This window comes from Protopterus annectens, chromosome 5.part0, assembly GCF_019279795.1.
Source record: "Protopterus annectens isolate FY-2018-M chromosome 5.part0, PAN1.0, whole genome shotgun sequence".
Classification (NCBI taxonomy): Eukaryota; Metazoa; Chordata; order Ceratodontiformes; family Protopteridae; genus Protopterus; species Protopterus annectens.
The window spans coordinates 319,155,948-319,173,210 of NC_056735.1; positions in this window are offsets into that span (position 1 = coordinate 319,155,948).

Here is a 17,263-nt window from a genome sequence, read left to right on the forward strand (position 1 = left end):
ATAACTTGATTTGCAACAGTGAGGATGTATCAAGGGGACATAGCAGGGAAAATATGGCAAAAGAGGGTATATTTCTGAAGAAATTTGTGAAAATATTTGGTATGGAAGACGTGAATTGAGTAGTAGGAACTAGGAGAGAATTAAGATATTTTTCCTCAAGGAGCATTAACTGTGGTAGACTAGATAAAAATTATATTTCACAGGAACATATGCATTTAATTAAAAGCTTTGATACACATACAGCTACTTCCAATCATACACCAATAAAAACTAAGGTAAAAATAGAGAGAAATGAAGCAAAAATGAGACACTACCTCTTTACCACCTACCTGTTCAAAAGAGAGGAATTTAAAGATTGGGCATTGAAAATTATTTAAGAGTTATTAGGGAAGATAATTTCTTAGAAGTTAATAGCTAGTGAGTGGGATAAAATGAAAATGGGATTTAAAAATAGGGTAGAAATAAAAGTAAAAGAGATATGGTTAAGAAGTAATAGACATTATTTAGAGGGGTTGGCAAAGCATAACATATTGCAGAATAAGGGAATTTCACATAACAAGAATATGATCAACTGCAGAGTGCTAAATAAGTAAGTATCTGGATAATATGCATGAGTTTAAAAAAGATTGCTGTTAAGCAACTAATTTTGATAATAACTCCAAGTCACAAAACTTTTAGTACAATGACTTAGGCAGCAGAAAATAGAAATAGTCACTGCCAAACTTAGGGAGAATATAACAAGAAAAATAACTGCAGAGGTATTAAGAGATATTTCAGAAATTTTATGAAAACTTGTGTAAAGCATAGACATAAGGAAATCAAATGAGCACAAATGGAAATATTTATGGAAGGCAGATGATGCTCAACAATTAACAGCTAAAGCAGGAGGCAATGTGATAAAAATGATGATGTGCAACCAATTTACAGGAAATTCTTTAAGAACAGATGGTATTCTGGTAGGAAGTTTGGAAGTTAGAAGGGAAGAAAGGGATAAAAACCTGGAATGTTTTGTTTAACAGTTGGTAAAATGAGTGGTAGTACCAACATCTTGGAAGAAAGCTGTGGTGGCTGTAACACCTAAAGACAGTAAAGACCCATTAGACCGAGCGTCATATAGACCCATTTCAGTTTTAAACCATGATTATAAAGTGTTTATGTCTATACTAGCTAACGCAATGGCAGATATATTGATGAAATTGCTAAATGTGGATCATTGTGGTTTTATGGAGGGGAGACAAACATTTGACACCATTAACTGAACAATGATAATCCAATGGGAAGCAGAATATAATAAAATACATTTGATAGAGTAAGCTGGGATTTTATGAGTAGGGTAATGGAAGCATTTGTATTCCCTGATACAGTAATACATTTAATTAGGAGGACATATAAAGGATCAGAGGAAAGAATTAAAGTAGGAAGGTTCCTCTCTGATATGTTGTGTTTGAACAGAGGAACCAGACATAGGTGTCCTCTTTTTCTTCTGTTATCTGCTTTATATTTTGAGCCATTGGAAAAGAAAATAAGGGACTAAGAAATTCAAGGATATAATTGGTGTGACAATCAAGAAAAGCTGTTTTTTTTTTTTTTTGCAGATGATGTTATTTTGTACCTGATAAATCCAGAAAATGACACCTCAGTGTTGTGGAACATCTTTAGACCGTTTAAAGTCTTTTCAGGAAATAAGCTTAATGATGATAAAACAAAGCTAAAGTTATAAATTATGTACCTGCACTTGAATTGATTCAGCAATACCCATATTTATGGGGACATGGTAAGATGAAATATTTGGGAGTATGGATTAAAAAGGATTCTGTTATGTTAGCTAAGGATCTGTGGGAAGAGACTAAACAAAAGATAATGCAAGAACTGAGAAACTGGAAGCTCTTGTTTATGGATATGGATAGTAAGAAGATACAAGCAGTGAAAATGTTTATAGTCCCTTTGGATTTATGTATAAGTCAGGAATACTTTTAACAGCCAAGGAAGAAGTTGTGGACAATAATTAATAAGAGGGTTAAAGGAATTTATCTAGAAAGTGAAGAGGGCAAGGGGTAAGTGGGATATGTTTATCCTTCCAGCAGAGGAAAGTGGTTTAGGATTAAGTAATTTGAAGGGGTACTGCAGAACTACACAATTAAGGCTCATATACATAACACAAGCAGGAAATGATAATTCAAAGTGGAAAAGAATAATGATGAAACGGGTGGGAAATTCAAGAAATAAGATGACAGTGGGGTTTTGGATGAGATCCTTAAGGAGAATAACATCAGACATACAGAATATTTATAAAGTAGCAAAGTATTTGAAGAACTAAGCCAACATAAGAGTGCAGAAAGGAAATTTTGCTGACAGGGAAGTACTGTTACAGAAAATTGGCAAGATAGACTGGACTTACTGGAGAAAACTGGTAAAGGAACTAATGTATTGAGATGAAATTACTAGAAAGGGAAAGTTAACAGAATGGGATGAGGCCAAAAAGACATTTGGGCTGCAGACTAGAGACTGCCTCTATCACGGATGTATATCAACAGTATACCCAAAGAGAAAAGGATAGGGGAATCCTAAGTGAAAGACCAGCACTGCTAGAGTTTTTAGTACAATCTAGAACAGAAGTTGCTGTTCAAAAGGGATAATTAGTAGGGTGTATAAAATACTGCAAAATAACTATAAGAATTAATCAGAGAAGGTTAGAAAAGATAGGGAAGAAAGATTGGATAAACAATTTAGAAGGGGAAAATGGGAAGACATATGAATGGCTGCCATTTATATAACAAAATCGGGTCTATATTAAATTTTCGACAGCTCAGAATATCGACTCTGAATTGTTCAACACCAAAATGTCAAACTACAAAAATAAAGAACAGCCAAATACCGGATTTCTTTCTAATGGAAAGAAATTGTTTGGCCGTTTTCTGACACCTGCCCTTTCCCTGAGTGTAGTGCGGTCTTGGATTTAGAATATTTAGTTAGGGAGGGGTGTGGGGGGCACACACACACACACACACACACACACATATATATATATATATATATATATATATATATATATATATATATATATGTATATATATTATATATATGTATATATATATATATATATATATATATATTTATTTTATTTTTTATTTATTTTATTTTACATTTGTTGACCGGGCTAGTCTAGCTGGATATATGTCCATTTTCAGTAGAGGCCCGGGGAGATAAGCTCCAAACTTCAATAACAGTATATATCTACAGAAGTAAATACATGAGATCAACTACATTAATAATAACTAAGGAAGTATAGCTAAAAGTGGTTACAGGTATATAGAGTATATAACACAAGATATTGACTAAACATAATACAATTTATCATGAAGCTGTGTTTTAACTGTTCAGAAAGGGAGATAGTAAAGCAAATAATTTAATTCTAGATATAAGGAGGAGAGAAAAGGAAAGTAAGATTGGAACAGTAGATGAGTAAGTAAGTTCTAATCAAGAAGATTGGAACTTTTATGAGAGTATACTAATAGGAAGGTTAGGTAGTGGAGGTAGAATGGTAGTAGAGTTCTGATGAGAATGTTACTGAGCTGAGATAGTGAGGTAGAAACAAGTAGCTAGAGCATATAAGGTGGGGTTGAAACAAGTAGTGAGAGTGTGTAGGTTAGTCAGGTTTAGTACAAGGGCACATCCAATGAGTTTTAAGGAAGAGCTTAAGTTTATTTTTGAACAAGGAAATAGAGGGAAGTGTTGAAAGTTCAGTGGGATATTTGTTTAAGTGTGCCTTTGGTGTTTGGCCAACCAATTTCTTTCCATTGGAAAGAAATTGGTTATATGGCCATTCACTATTTTTGTAGTTCAACATTTTCGTGTCGAACAGTTCAGTCTCGACATTGTGAGCTGTCGACAATATAATATAGACTCAACAAACTCTAGGAGGTTTAGAATTTTTGCTTGGAAGTATTGCATAGGTATTTTTATAATCCAAGCAGACTTCAAAGAATTTTTCCTGAGGTAGATGCCAAATATTGGAGGTGTGATAAGGAAGAAAGAGGTAACTGGGAACATATATTTTTGGAAGTATAATCAGTTAGCAGTTTTTAAAAATTCCCACAGAATATTCTATCAGAAATACTGGGTGGGGTGAGCAAATGGGTATAACTAAGGAAATTATTGTTTTGAGCTGGGACACAGGATCTGTACTGCCTACACATAATAAGGCCTTGTTATGTTTAATTCTGATTGCTGCCAGAAAAGCAATTACTAGAAAATGAAAATCAAAATGTCTAAACCAATTGTAAACAAGAAAAAACCAAACTAGTAAACCATCAAAGAAAGAACATGAACCAGGAATCCAGGACGCCAAGTTGGTTATTTAAAACACACTCCACCTTTATTCACCAGACAGTTTTAGCGCTTTCATCTCTTCAAAAGAGACTTCATCAGAAACAAAGATCTAAATTAATTAACACTTTAAATAGTATTACCAATTAATGACATCACTAAACCTATCAATGTTTAAAGCACTAAATTCATTTTGAACCTATAAATATGTTAAAAACCATAAATTAAGAAGTTAAAAAGTTATTTTTAACATTGGCACAAAGGTCAAAAACACAAACAATTACTAACATATAAATTTTTATATGTTTGTTAAAATTATATTATGTTGTAAATCTAAATATAATTTGTACAATATTAAAACCTCTAAAATAACTGAAGTGAAAAAAGTGTCATAAATTGTTAGACCTTTCTATCAAATAGGGAACTAATGAGACAGATTCATTAAGGCCGAGGTACATAGAAGCCAGTCTAAACTGCCACTGGCTTTCTTTCTTTTCAGAACATTTTCCAGTCCCCTCTAATATCTATCTTGACCATATCCAAAATACCAAACACAAACTTTTCAAAACCATTGCAAACTAAGCTGTGTTTGTACAATGCATTGGTGTTTTTACTTGTCCTTATCTCATAAAGATGTTCATAAATTCTATTTTTTAAAAGGCGCTCTGTTTTCCCTACATAAAATTGTTTGCAGGTTTTACATATAGCAAGATAGATGACCCCCCTAGTGTTACAGTTGCCCTGCTTAAAATGTACCCTACTCTTCATAATGTTATCCAATGTTACTGTAGGTTCAGTATTAATAAAGGAGCAATAGTGACACATACCACATCTTCTAGTCCCCTCATTTTCCTTAGTTTTATCACTAATTTTATTTTCCAACAACTGTTTCATGTTTTTACCAACCTTTGTCATGAATGTTGGTTTACTACCCACCTTGTTATATATGGCTGTATTAGTTCTTAAAATATTCCAGTTTCTCACAAAAATATTTTTAACAGCTGGTGTTCTCATGTTATGCGTAAGGACACAGACTGTATTAGAATTGTCACTAAGAATGGAACTATTATCATCCCTGTGTTCTCCCAGTAAATCAGGTCCGTTGGCTGTACCTAAAAGAGGTAGATATTTATGCCCCCAAGAATTATAACTATCCTGCAATGTAGAATTAATTAAATTCAAAGGGTATCCTCTCTCTAAAAACATTTTCTTTAGTAAATCAAATTATAGATACAAGTCTTTTTGATTGGAAGTCATTCTTGCAATCCTAATTGCCTGCCCTATAATGATACTTATTTTTTGTACTAAGGGGTGATTACTTTCAAAATGCAAGCAGGCATTACAAAATGTCTTTTTCCTAAAAATTTTTGATTCAAAACATTTCTTTTGTACATCCTTAGTTATGAAGGTGTCTAAATAACTAATACCTGTGTCATTGTATTGGAAAGTAAAAGACAAAAAGTCTGTACTTGAATTTATGTGATTAATAAAACTATGTATATCATCTTCTACACCCCCCCCCAACAAAATAAATATATCGTCAAGGTAACGGAGATATAGTTTAATTTAGGACCAAAAAGGGCCCCCAAGTACATGTTGAATCTCCCAACCAAGTAGGACCAAATTTGAATATACAGGTGAACAAGTTGCACCCATGGGGACTCCAGTAGTTTGCTGATAAAATTCCCCCTCAAACCATAAAAAATTATTATCTAACACAATGTTCATGAATTCACAAACAAGCTTCACTCTGTCGTTGTTCAGATCAGAAAATTTAAACAGTACTTCTTCAAACAAAGACAAACCCTGATCCTTGGGAATACATGTAAATAAGTCTTTGACATCTACAGTTAAAAATATTAAATTGTCGTCAAATAAATCTTGTTTAACATTCTTTAAAAATTGCCAACATGTAGTTTGCAAGACACCCCATTTATTGAAAGATTCTTGGCAATTTTTAAAGAATGTTAAACAAGATTTATTTGACGACAATTTAATATTTTTAACTGTAGATGTCAAAGACTTATTTACATGTATTCCCAAGGATCAGGGTTTGTCTTTGTTTGAAGAAGTACTGTTTAAATTTTCTGATCTGAACAACGACAGAGTGAAGCTTGTTTGTGAATTCATGAACATTGTGTTAGATAATAATTTGTTATGGTTTGTGGGGGAATTTTATCAGCAAACTACTGGAGTCCCCATGGGTGCAACTTGTTCACCTGTATATTCAAATTTGGTCCTACTTGGTTGGGAGATTCAACATGTATTTGGGGGCCCTTTTTGGTCCCAAATTAAACTATATCTCCGTTACCTTGACGATATATTTATTTTGTGGGGGGGTGTAGAAGATGATATACATAGTTTTATTAATCACATAAATTCAAGTACAGACTTTTTGTCTTTTACTTTCCAATACAATGACACAGGTATTAGTTATTTAGACACCTTCATAACTAAGGATGTACAAAAGAAACGTTTTGAATCAAAATTTTTTAGGAAAAAGACATTTTGTAATGCCTACTTGCATTTTGAAAGTAATCACCCCTTAGTACAAAAAGTAAGTATCATTAAAGGGCAGGCAATTAGGATTGCAAGAATGACTTCCAATCAAAAAGACTTGTATCTAGAATTTGATTTACTAAAGAAAATGTTTTTAGAGAGAGGATACCCTTTGAATTTAATTAATTCTACATTGCAGGATATTTATAATTCTTGGGGGCATAAATATCTACCTCTTTTAGGTACAGCCAACGGACCTGATTTACTGGGAGAACACAGGGAAGATAATAGTTCCATTCTTAGTGACAATTCTAATACAGTCTGTGTCCTTACGCATAACATGAGAACACCAGCTGTTAAAAATATTTTTGTGAGAAACTGGAATATTTTAAGAACTAATACAGCCATATATAACAAGGTGGGTAGTAAACCAACATTCATGACAAAGGTTGGTAAAAACATGAAACAGTTGTTGGAAAATAAAATTAGTGATAATACTAAGGAAAATGAGGGGACTAGAAGATGTGGTATGTGTCACTATTGCTCCTTTATTAATACTGAACCTACAGTAACATTGGATAACATTATGAAGAGTAGGGTACATTTTAAGCAGGGCAACTGTAACACTAGGGGGGGTCATCTATCTTGCTATATGTAAAACCTGCAAACAATTTTATGTAGGGAAAACAGAGCGCCTTTTAAAAAATAGAATTTATGAACATCTTTATGAGATAAGTACAAGTAAAAACACCAATGCATTGTACAAACACAGCTTAGTTTGCAATGGTTTTGAAAAGTTTGTGTTTGGTATTTTGGATACGGTCAAGATAGATATTAGAGGGGGGGACTGGAAAAATGTTCTGAAAAAGAAAGAAAGCCAGTGGCAGTTTAGACTGGCTTCTATGTACCCTCCGGGCCTTAATGAATCTGTCTCATTAGTTCCCTATTTGATAGAAAGGTCTAACAATTTATGACACTTTTTTCACTTCAGTTATTTTAGAGGTTTTAATATTGTACAAATTATATTTAGATTTACAACATAATATAATTTTAACAAACATATAAAAATTTATATTTTAGTAATTGTTTGTGTTTTTGACCTTTGTGCCAATGTTAAAAATAACTTTTTAACTTCTTAATTTATGGTTTTTAACATATTTATAGGTTCAAAATGAATTTAGTGCTTTAAACATTGATAGGTTTAGTGATATCATTAATTGCTAATACTATTTAAAGTGTTAATTAATTTAGATCTTTGTTTCTGATGAAGTCTCTTTTGAAGAGATGAAAGCGCTAAAACTGTCTGGTGAATAAAGGTGGAGTGTGTTTTAAATAACCAACTTGGCGTCCTGGATTCCTGGTTCATGTTCTTTCTTTGATGGTCTAAACCAATTGTATTTGAAGTATTGAATATTAAAGCAGACATAAAAATGGAAGTGGAATTTTCAGAAAGGGGAAGGAGCAAATTATGTAGACATAAGTAGAAATTGTGGGAACAATACATACAGAATAATGTTCAGGAGGAGGAGTGTGGTTTAAGGGAAGGCAGGAATTGAGCAATTTAAGTAATGTTGGATTGATGGTAGTTATAAAAAAGAAGATATGTGATGTATAATGTATGCAACTGGAACATGTTAATATTGCTTGCTTTTTTATATTAATGTATGTTTGCCATTGTCTTAAGTGGTAATTTAATAAAGGTGTTTTAAAAAGTTTTTTTCTTTATGCTAAGGGAAAGCTAGTGGAGACTGAAGGACCTTGTGTGCTTCTTAACCATTGTGGCAGGCTTGTTTAAAATATTAAGGAAATGGCAATGAAGTAGGCCATTTGAAGAGAAGCTTGAAAGGAGGAGCACAGTGAGTGGATTCTTGGACAAAGTTAAACACCTGTAATTTGAATTTGTTCAATTTCTTGGAAAAATCATTATCTCTGTTATCTCTCAGTTCTTGTGTTGCTCTACACCACACAAGTTGGCACCTAGTCAGTGATGACATCAGCCATAACACCAAACACTGCAATATTTTTTAAGTTGCTTACAAGGATTCAGTAAAGTATATTATGATGACAAAAGAGTATCAACATAGATCATGAGTGAAATAAGCTGACTAAGTCTATAGAGCTGTCTCACTAGCGCAACTTCATTATTGCAGTCTACCATAATACTTTGCTTTGATTTAATTCATGTGTAGAAGCAATGAAGGGCTTTGTCAGTCACTGATCTATCTTTTCCAGAAGGAACATATAAGCAAGCCACATACAGCAACTCCAAGAAGACCTCAGTGGATTCTGTTTTTCTTTAAAATATTATACCCTGTGGGAGAGCATGTAATATCAGATTCATTTGGGTTTAACCGGGTTTCAGAGATAGATCCTATGTCAGGTTTATAAAGACAGAGACAGCTATGTAGTAGGTGACATTTTTGCAAAGCATACTTCTGACATCTATATCTGTCATCTTTGTCCCATCTGTTTTTGACCAGATATTATGTTTGGAGCTATTCAGATTGTTTTTAAGCAGTGGGACTGCTGTAGTATAGACATCACCAGAGATTAGGTCTGAACATAGAATGTGGTATGACGTTAGAGAATAAACAATCTTTAAATTGTTTGAGAATTGTCCTCATGTTGTATTAAAGGAAAACATTTATTATGCAATTAGTTTGCACAGAAGTTCTGTACAGAGGTTTATAACAACGTGTCTAGTATGACTAGGTCCATCCTTGATAATGGCAGAACTAATGCTGACAGGAGTTAGCACAGAACCTGAAACTTTCCCAGGATACTAAGTCCCTCTTTTTGTTTCATAATGTACTGTGAATCCTTCTTTTCCATATCTCTTTTGCCATACTACATGGTTCATGAATCAATTTATTTTCCTTATCTCTTTTTGCCATGTTGTAGCATTTATGTGTTAGACAAATGTCCCCATGTTACCTTCATAATTGTGTGGGAAATATTTTTTGCAACTCTGAATAAAGCCTCATTTCTTTATCAACCATTCCGCTGTTTGTTCTGACTTCAACTTCTGGGTTCATCATCTACATTTTTGTGTATAGTGGAGATTTCAGGCCTACTGTTGGTGTTTCCTCACCATTGTCGTGGTTTATTTGCTATTTCATTTGTTTTCTCTGATTGTGTTACAGCTGATATACTGTAGCACTTCTCTCTCTATCTCTCTCTCTCTCTTTCTCTCTCTCCCTGTGTTTTGGGTTGAAGCTTTTTTTTCTCAGAATGTTTCATCTTTTGGTCACCCCAAACTGAACATTCTGTAAGTATAACTGTAGCAACACAATCCCACCACAAGACAGCAACAGCATTGCTAAATTTGTTTAGATGAACAGAACAATATTGTTTTTAAATGTCAGATTACAAACCTTTCTATACATAACACACTTTGGGATGGCAAAGTGAAATTCAAGCTTTGTGTGTATGAAAAATCTCTTCTGGTTTAGACAGTTGACAATTTATGAAATCAATGTCTTTAGAAATGTCTGGATACAAAGCATATTCACTGTAGTGATGGAGAACACCATGGTATATGGTACATCAAGAAGCAAAAAGATGCAGTCACCTACCAGTTAAGTAGATTGGATGTGCTTACCTGGGAAACAACTGTCCAAGAGAACCTCCTACTTTGAGTGGTTTATAATGCTTAAGCAAGCAAGTTGAACTAATCCTCTGCTGACTCCATAAAATGGAGACTGGATCCAGGAACGTTCAAGTCCATTTCTGAGTGCTGAGGTTCCCTTTTTGGATCTTTGTGCTTCTTTTCATAAGTATCCCATCAGTAAGCTCTGTTCAAGGATCCCATGCATTCATTCTATGCCAACCCATGCAATCATTCTAGGACCATCAATTACTTTTCTTTCCAATGAGTTGTGGGGCTCCTTTACGCATTTATTCCCAGTCTCTTGATTCCCAGAGTCTTACTAAAAGCCAGAGTGAAGGGAGCAAACTTTATTCTGATAAAGTGTAGTCACTGAGAATCACAAACAAAATCTTTTGGAGACAAAGTCATGTTATAGCAAAGCAGGTTTATTTACAAACAGGGCAGCAGAATCTTGACAATCATAAAGCAAATGTAATCATAGCTGGCTAGTAGTTAGCTTTATACACATGATAACTGTAATCCCATAGTTTAGATGGTTCCTTTGGAATATATTCTAATGCAATTTGTACTTCTTATCTGACTGTTACATTATCCAATAAACTTTCCTATCTCATCTAAATAACAGATTAGAGTGTGTCACCCTTCTGGAAATTTCTTTACATGCTTCTCAGACTCTCAAATCCAGTAAATTTCCTTTTGACTTACAGTACTCTATTCAACAGAATTTGATCATAGTATCAAAGAACAAGGTTATAGTCATGTGTGCCCTACAATGTCTTTGTTTACATCATAGCCTACAATTAACAAAGCATGGTGATGCTTTTCTTATCTCAACTTGTACTGAAGTAGTTGTAGCATGATGTCTGCAATAATTTCACAAAACACAATTATGTTTTCTATCTTAGCTTACACAGGCATAATATCTGAAAAAAATTCTACTTGAAGAAATCTGTCCACACTTTTGCCAAGAAAGCTCTGTTAGCAGTCCACCTAATTATTTTTTAACTCATTCACTCCAATGGAGCTCAGGAATTTTGCAATGTAATTTCCAATGGGCAGAGCCTAAGCCTTTTGACAGAATCAAATTATCTCCTCACATTACAAACAAATGTTCATATCGCTGAAACCATAGGGGTTATGAAAGAAGTATAAATAGCAATCCCTTCAGCACAAACTATTTTTATAGTGGTAGTATTTAGGTTCTATGTCTTAAACTGAATTTTATAAGTCACAGTAAATACAATAACTATTATGCTTGTAATATTTTGTAAACAACTTAACAGTATCTCAATAACCACTCAAGTTATACACATGCTGTCAGCAACATTTTATTCATCTAGGTGACAGCTTTCATTTGAGGCTAAAGAGTTTTGTCTGTGTTACTTTGCTGTTAAGATATTTAGAAAAATGTGAAAATTATATCTGTATAAATCAATATAATGAAAACAACAGTTAATATCCCTTTACCTGCACTAGACAGAGGTCAAATATTAATGCACTTGAGTTTGCCATTAGGCAAGCTTTAAGGTGAAATCTTTTAAAACCTTGTACATAGCATGGTTTGGAATTATTGATGCAAATATGAACAAGCAAGATTTGACACCTAGAGGCGTCAGTAGGAGTTAACTGCAGATGCACCTGGAATTATCACTTGGATATAATGAGTTAAACACCTTTAGTGAATTATCACTTGTGACATAGGGAAGCTTACATTTATTTAAAAGTATTCAAATGATCTTAACAAGTTCCCATTTACAAACATTATACATCACATATATTGTTATATATCATTTAATCATAGGAACATTACATAAATTGTTCATTTCCTACCTTTTCTTAAACTTCGTTCCTCCTCCAAAATATTTTTCTGCATGTATTGTTCCTTCAGTTTCGATTTTTTCTTGTAATTTACTCCTCCCCTTTCTAAGGATTCCACTTTCGGTTATTTTATCTCTGTTACAATATTTACTACTTCAAGTATAGTTGGTTGAAATTTTGATATCAATTTTCTAGTAATTGCTTTTATTCAACAGCCATTGGAATTAAACTTAACAAGACCTTACTGTGTCTAGGCATTTCAGATTATACCTTGGTTCCTTTGTCATCTTCCTCCAATAAATTCTAGTCACCCCTTGCCAATTCTCTGTACACCTAATTGCAGTCATCCCTATCAGCAGAATCTCCATTCTCATGTTGGTTTAATTCTTAATATATTTTCTGCTACTTTATGAATATAATATTCTATATGACTGTCATTATTCTCCTTAAGGATCTGTACCCTGAACCCATTCTTTCCTTATTTATTGAATAACACCCCGTACTTCATTATTATCATCATCATCCTTTTCTACTTTGAACTGTAGCATTCTTCTTGTGTTATGTATAAGAGCCTTAACTGTGTTGCTCTAAAATATACCTTCAAATCATCAGCTTATCCTAACCTCCTTGTTTTATTGGGATCAACTTATCGTACTTGACTCTTGCCTTCTTCCCCCTCAAATAAAGTCCCTTGAGTCTTTATTAATTACTATCCACAACTTCTCCTCCGGTTGAAAAAATATGCCTGATTTGTGTAAAAAATAGAAGGACTAAAACATTTTTCACTGTGTGTATCTTACTATTCATAACCATAGGCAAGACCTTCCAGTTTTTCAGTTTTTGTATTATCTTTTGTTTAGTCTTTTCCCACATATCCTTAGCAACCATAACAGAATCCTTTTTAGTCCATGCTCCTAAACACTTCATTTTATCATGTCCCCATAAATATAGGCACTTCTGAACCAGTTCATGTATGGGTACATAGTTTACAGCTATAGCTTTTGTTTTATCTTCATTACTTTTATATCCTGAAAAAAGGGAACTGTTTCAGAATGTTCCACACTACTGAGATATCCTTTTCTGGTTCCATCAGGTGCAAATTCATATAATCTGTAAAAAAAGCCAACTTTTCTTGAACACCATACCAATCATATCCTTGATTTTTTGAGTCCCATGTTTTTTTTTGCCAGTGCTTGTAAACATAATGAAACTAACAAAGGGGAAAGGGGAGAGAGGACTCCTGTCTGGTTCCTCTGTTCAGACACAACTTATCAGACAGGAATCCTCCTACTTTGAGTTTTGCCTCTGATCCCTCATATATCCTTCTAATTAACCTTATTATTGTATCTGGAAATGCAAATGCTTCCATTGCCGTACTCATAAAATCTCAGTGTACTCTGTCAAATGCTTTTTCTGCATCAATATCCACCAATAACAATGGTGTTTTCTTATATTCTGCTTCCTTCTGATTCATCATTGCTCCATTAATATTGTCAAATGTTTGCCTCACCTCCACAAAACCACACTGATCCATAGCTATCAATTTTGTCATCATGTTTGCCTTTCTTTTAGTAATTATAGACATAAGCAATTTATAACCAGGGTTTAAAATTGAAATGGGCCTGTATGAAGCTGGATCAGATGGGTCTTTACTGTTTTAGATATTACAGCCACAAAAGCTTTTTTTCTCCAGGCTGTTGGTGCCTACCCTTATTTTTTTAACATAGTTAAATAAAACCTTCGAGATCTTTATCACCTTCTTCCCACCTAGCTTCCAAACTTCCACCAGAATGCCATCTGTTGCTAGAGACTTTCCTGCAGGTTGGCTATATATCACCATTTTTATCTCAGCATATCTCCTCCTAGCTTGACTGTTAGCTGTTGAGCTCCATTTACCTCTAACCTTGGTATATTTAACTCTTCCATAAATATTTCCATTTGTGCTTCTTCTTGATTTCCTCACTTCTCTGCTTTATACAAATTTTCATAAAATTTCTGAAGTATCTCTAATACCTCTACAGGATTTCTGGTTATTTTTTCTTGTTATAGGCTCCCTAGGCTTGGCAACAACCCTTTTGACTTTCTACTGCCTAAGTCATTATGCCAAAAATTTTTGTGCTGTGGCATTATTAAAAAAAACATTTGCTTAACATCAGTCTTTCAAACATAGGCATGTCATCCAAGTACTCCCGTATTTTCTCTTCAGCACTCTGTGATTGTGCCTCTTCTTGTTCTGCAACACCCCCTTATTTTGTAATAATTTAACCTTGTCAGCCCCTGTAAATAATTGTTATTACTTCATTACCAGATCTTTTTCTGTTTTTTCTACCATTTTTAAACTCTGCTTTCATTTTATCCCACTTAGTAGCTATAACATTTGAAATACTTTCTTTCTTCCCAGATAATTTCCATTACTCATTCCTTAAATTCCTCTTTGTTTAACAGGCAGGTGGGGAAGTGCCAGTATCTCATCTTCACTTCATTACCATGCATTTTTATCTTAATAATTATTGGTGCATGATCTGAAATAATTATTGGATGTGTCAAAGTTCTCAATTAAATGCACATGTTCCTGTGTGATATAATTCTGTTTGTCTAGCCCAGTTACTGTACCTTGGGGAATAATATGTAAATTCTCTTTGAGTTCCTACTATAAAATTGTCATCTTTCATATGAAATATTTTCATAAATTTCCTCAGAAATCTACCCTCTTTTTTTATATTTTCCCTTCTAGGGCTACAGATACATCCTCATTGTTGCAAATAAAATTCTAGTCTGTACTCATAAGTAATATTCCTTGTTCAAAGCTAATTATTTATCCAAACATTTTAAGGTCTATAATAGCAGTTTTAGATGGAATATAAATACATTCCAGTGTAATCCTCATCCTTTGCCTGCACTCCCTTACTACCACAAATCTGCCATTATTATCTTTTTTTTCCCTCATCTAGCACTACTGGAGTGCCTCTAGCAATTAATTTAAGTACTCATCTGTTACTTTGTCCCTGATATTCTGCAGAATATCCATCCTGAAATCATTTATTTATCAAATTCACATGCTCATTTCTTTCCAAATGTGTCTCCTGTTGCATTGCTATTTGTAGTCTGTATTTCTTAACATAGTTAAGTATTCTTTCCTTTTTGTCTATACCTGTGAGACCATTCACATTCCAAGATAATACATAAAGTGTCACCATTATGGTATGAAGTCATTATTCCCACCTATTATACATGGCAATTTTTTAAAATTTTCCAGATTTGTGATACATGCACCCATTAATGTCTGACAGGTTAATCCTTTATACAGTTTTTATTATCATCAACAATGGAACCTATGTCAAATTTTACAAGACTTTTTGTTTTAATATAAGCCCTCAAGCAAAGAAAAACGCACACACACGTACACACACGCACACACACAGAACACCCCAATCACCTGTTAACTTAATGCAAACACACATAACTCTGCATATCTATAAGTAATTAAGTTTATTTCTCTAATAGGAACATCTGTGCCAAGCAGATAGCTGCTAACACAAGCCGTAGTTAAACTGAAGTTGAAATTATTCATGCTGAGTCACATGATATTGCCTGTGATTCTACTTACACTAATTGGTGTCTGTTCTTTTTTTTTTTTTATCTTTACCCCCATGTGAAAAAAACTTGCATGCTTTCAGAAATCATTAACTTTTAGACTTGAAGAAACCAGCACTCTGTCTTTATGCTTTATTATCAGATTGTCTTCATGGAAAATAAAAGAAAAAAGAAAAATGTAGTCCTCTGCTGCAGCCTGACAGACAAGGTGAAACAGTTATTGCTAAAGGAAAACCTTTCATTATATTCAGTGTTCTCACATTCACTTGTTTTCACTTAAATTTTGTTATTACATTAATCCAAGGATCTCAATCTAGACATTCACCTATGTAAAAGTAAAAGAAAAAATATCAACTCTACATATATTATGATTGGTGTAATTTTACACTCCATTAACTTAAATGTGTTTTTGTTTAGCTTTTTTTTTCTCTTTTTGCACTGTACTGCCTACCTTTCTTAATACCAAAAAAGAAAGAGAAGAGGAGGAAGAAAAAGAAGAAGAAGGAGAAAGCATTCATTTACTTTAGTAACTTTTATTATATATAAGAACAGAAATTGTTTAACTTACAATTACCTTTTCCTTCTTCTTCTTCTTCTTCCCTGCCCCTCAGAGTCTTTCCAAACATGAATGACATGAAGTGAGGGACAAAAGTCTACTCTTTCCATTTATTCTTATACAACTATATTTCACAAATGCCATTGATGCTTTGCAGTCTCACATTTATTTAATAAATTCCATGCATCTGGTCTTCTTCCTGTTCATCTCCATTTCCCAACTTCAGATTCCAGTTCAATTCCAAGGCACTCCCACTTCTTCCTGTCAACTCCTGTGCCTTTCTCTGTCTCTCAAGCATTTTTCTTTGGAACAGTGGAAAATGTTTCACTGGGAAAAGTCTCTCCTTGTGCTTTATTATCAGAGGAATGAGAAGCACATGCTCCTTCTACTTGGTGGCTCACTTTTTGTTGGACAGACTTTTACATTTCCTCCTTAGACTGTTCTGCATCTCAAATGAGCTTAATCCTGCAGGAAAAATATTCTGAAGACAGTGGAATATAGCAGCTTAAATCTCACACCCACCTCTCGACATTCCCTAATTACTGGAATAAATTTGCTTCTCTTCTGCCTGGTGTACAGTGGATAATCATTTTCCACAAACACTCTATTGAGTCTAACTTTTAATACTCTGCCCTTTTGCCACAGTTGTGTCAGGATCAACTTTTACTGCTGATAGGATTCCATCTTTATCAATAAAGGTCTTGGCTACTTTCTTGTGGCAAGACTTGGAACATGCACACAGTGTGCCCCTTAAATTAACAGTTCCTGGTGCTGAATACCAGTCTAGTTGCTTATTTGTGCCTTCATAAAATGAATACAGTCTGTTCCTTCTCTTTCACTAGTACAACATAAACTCTCAG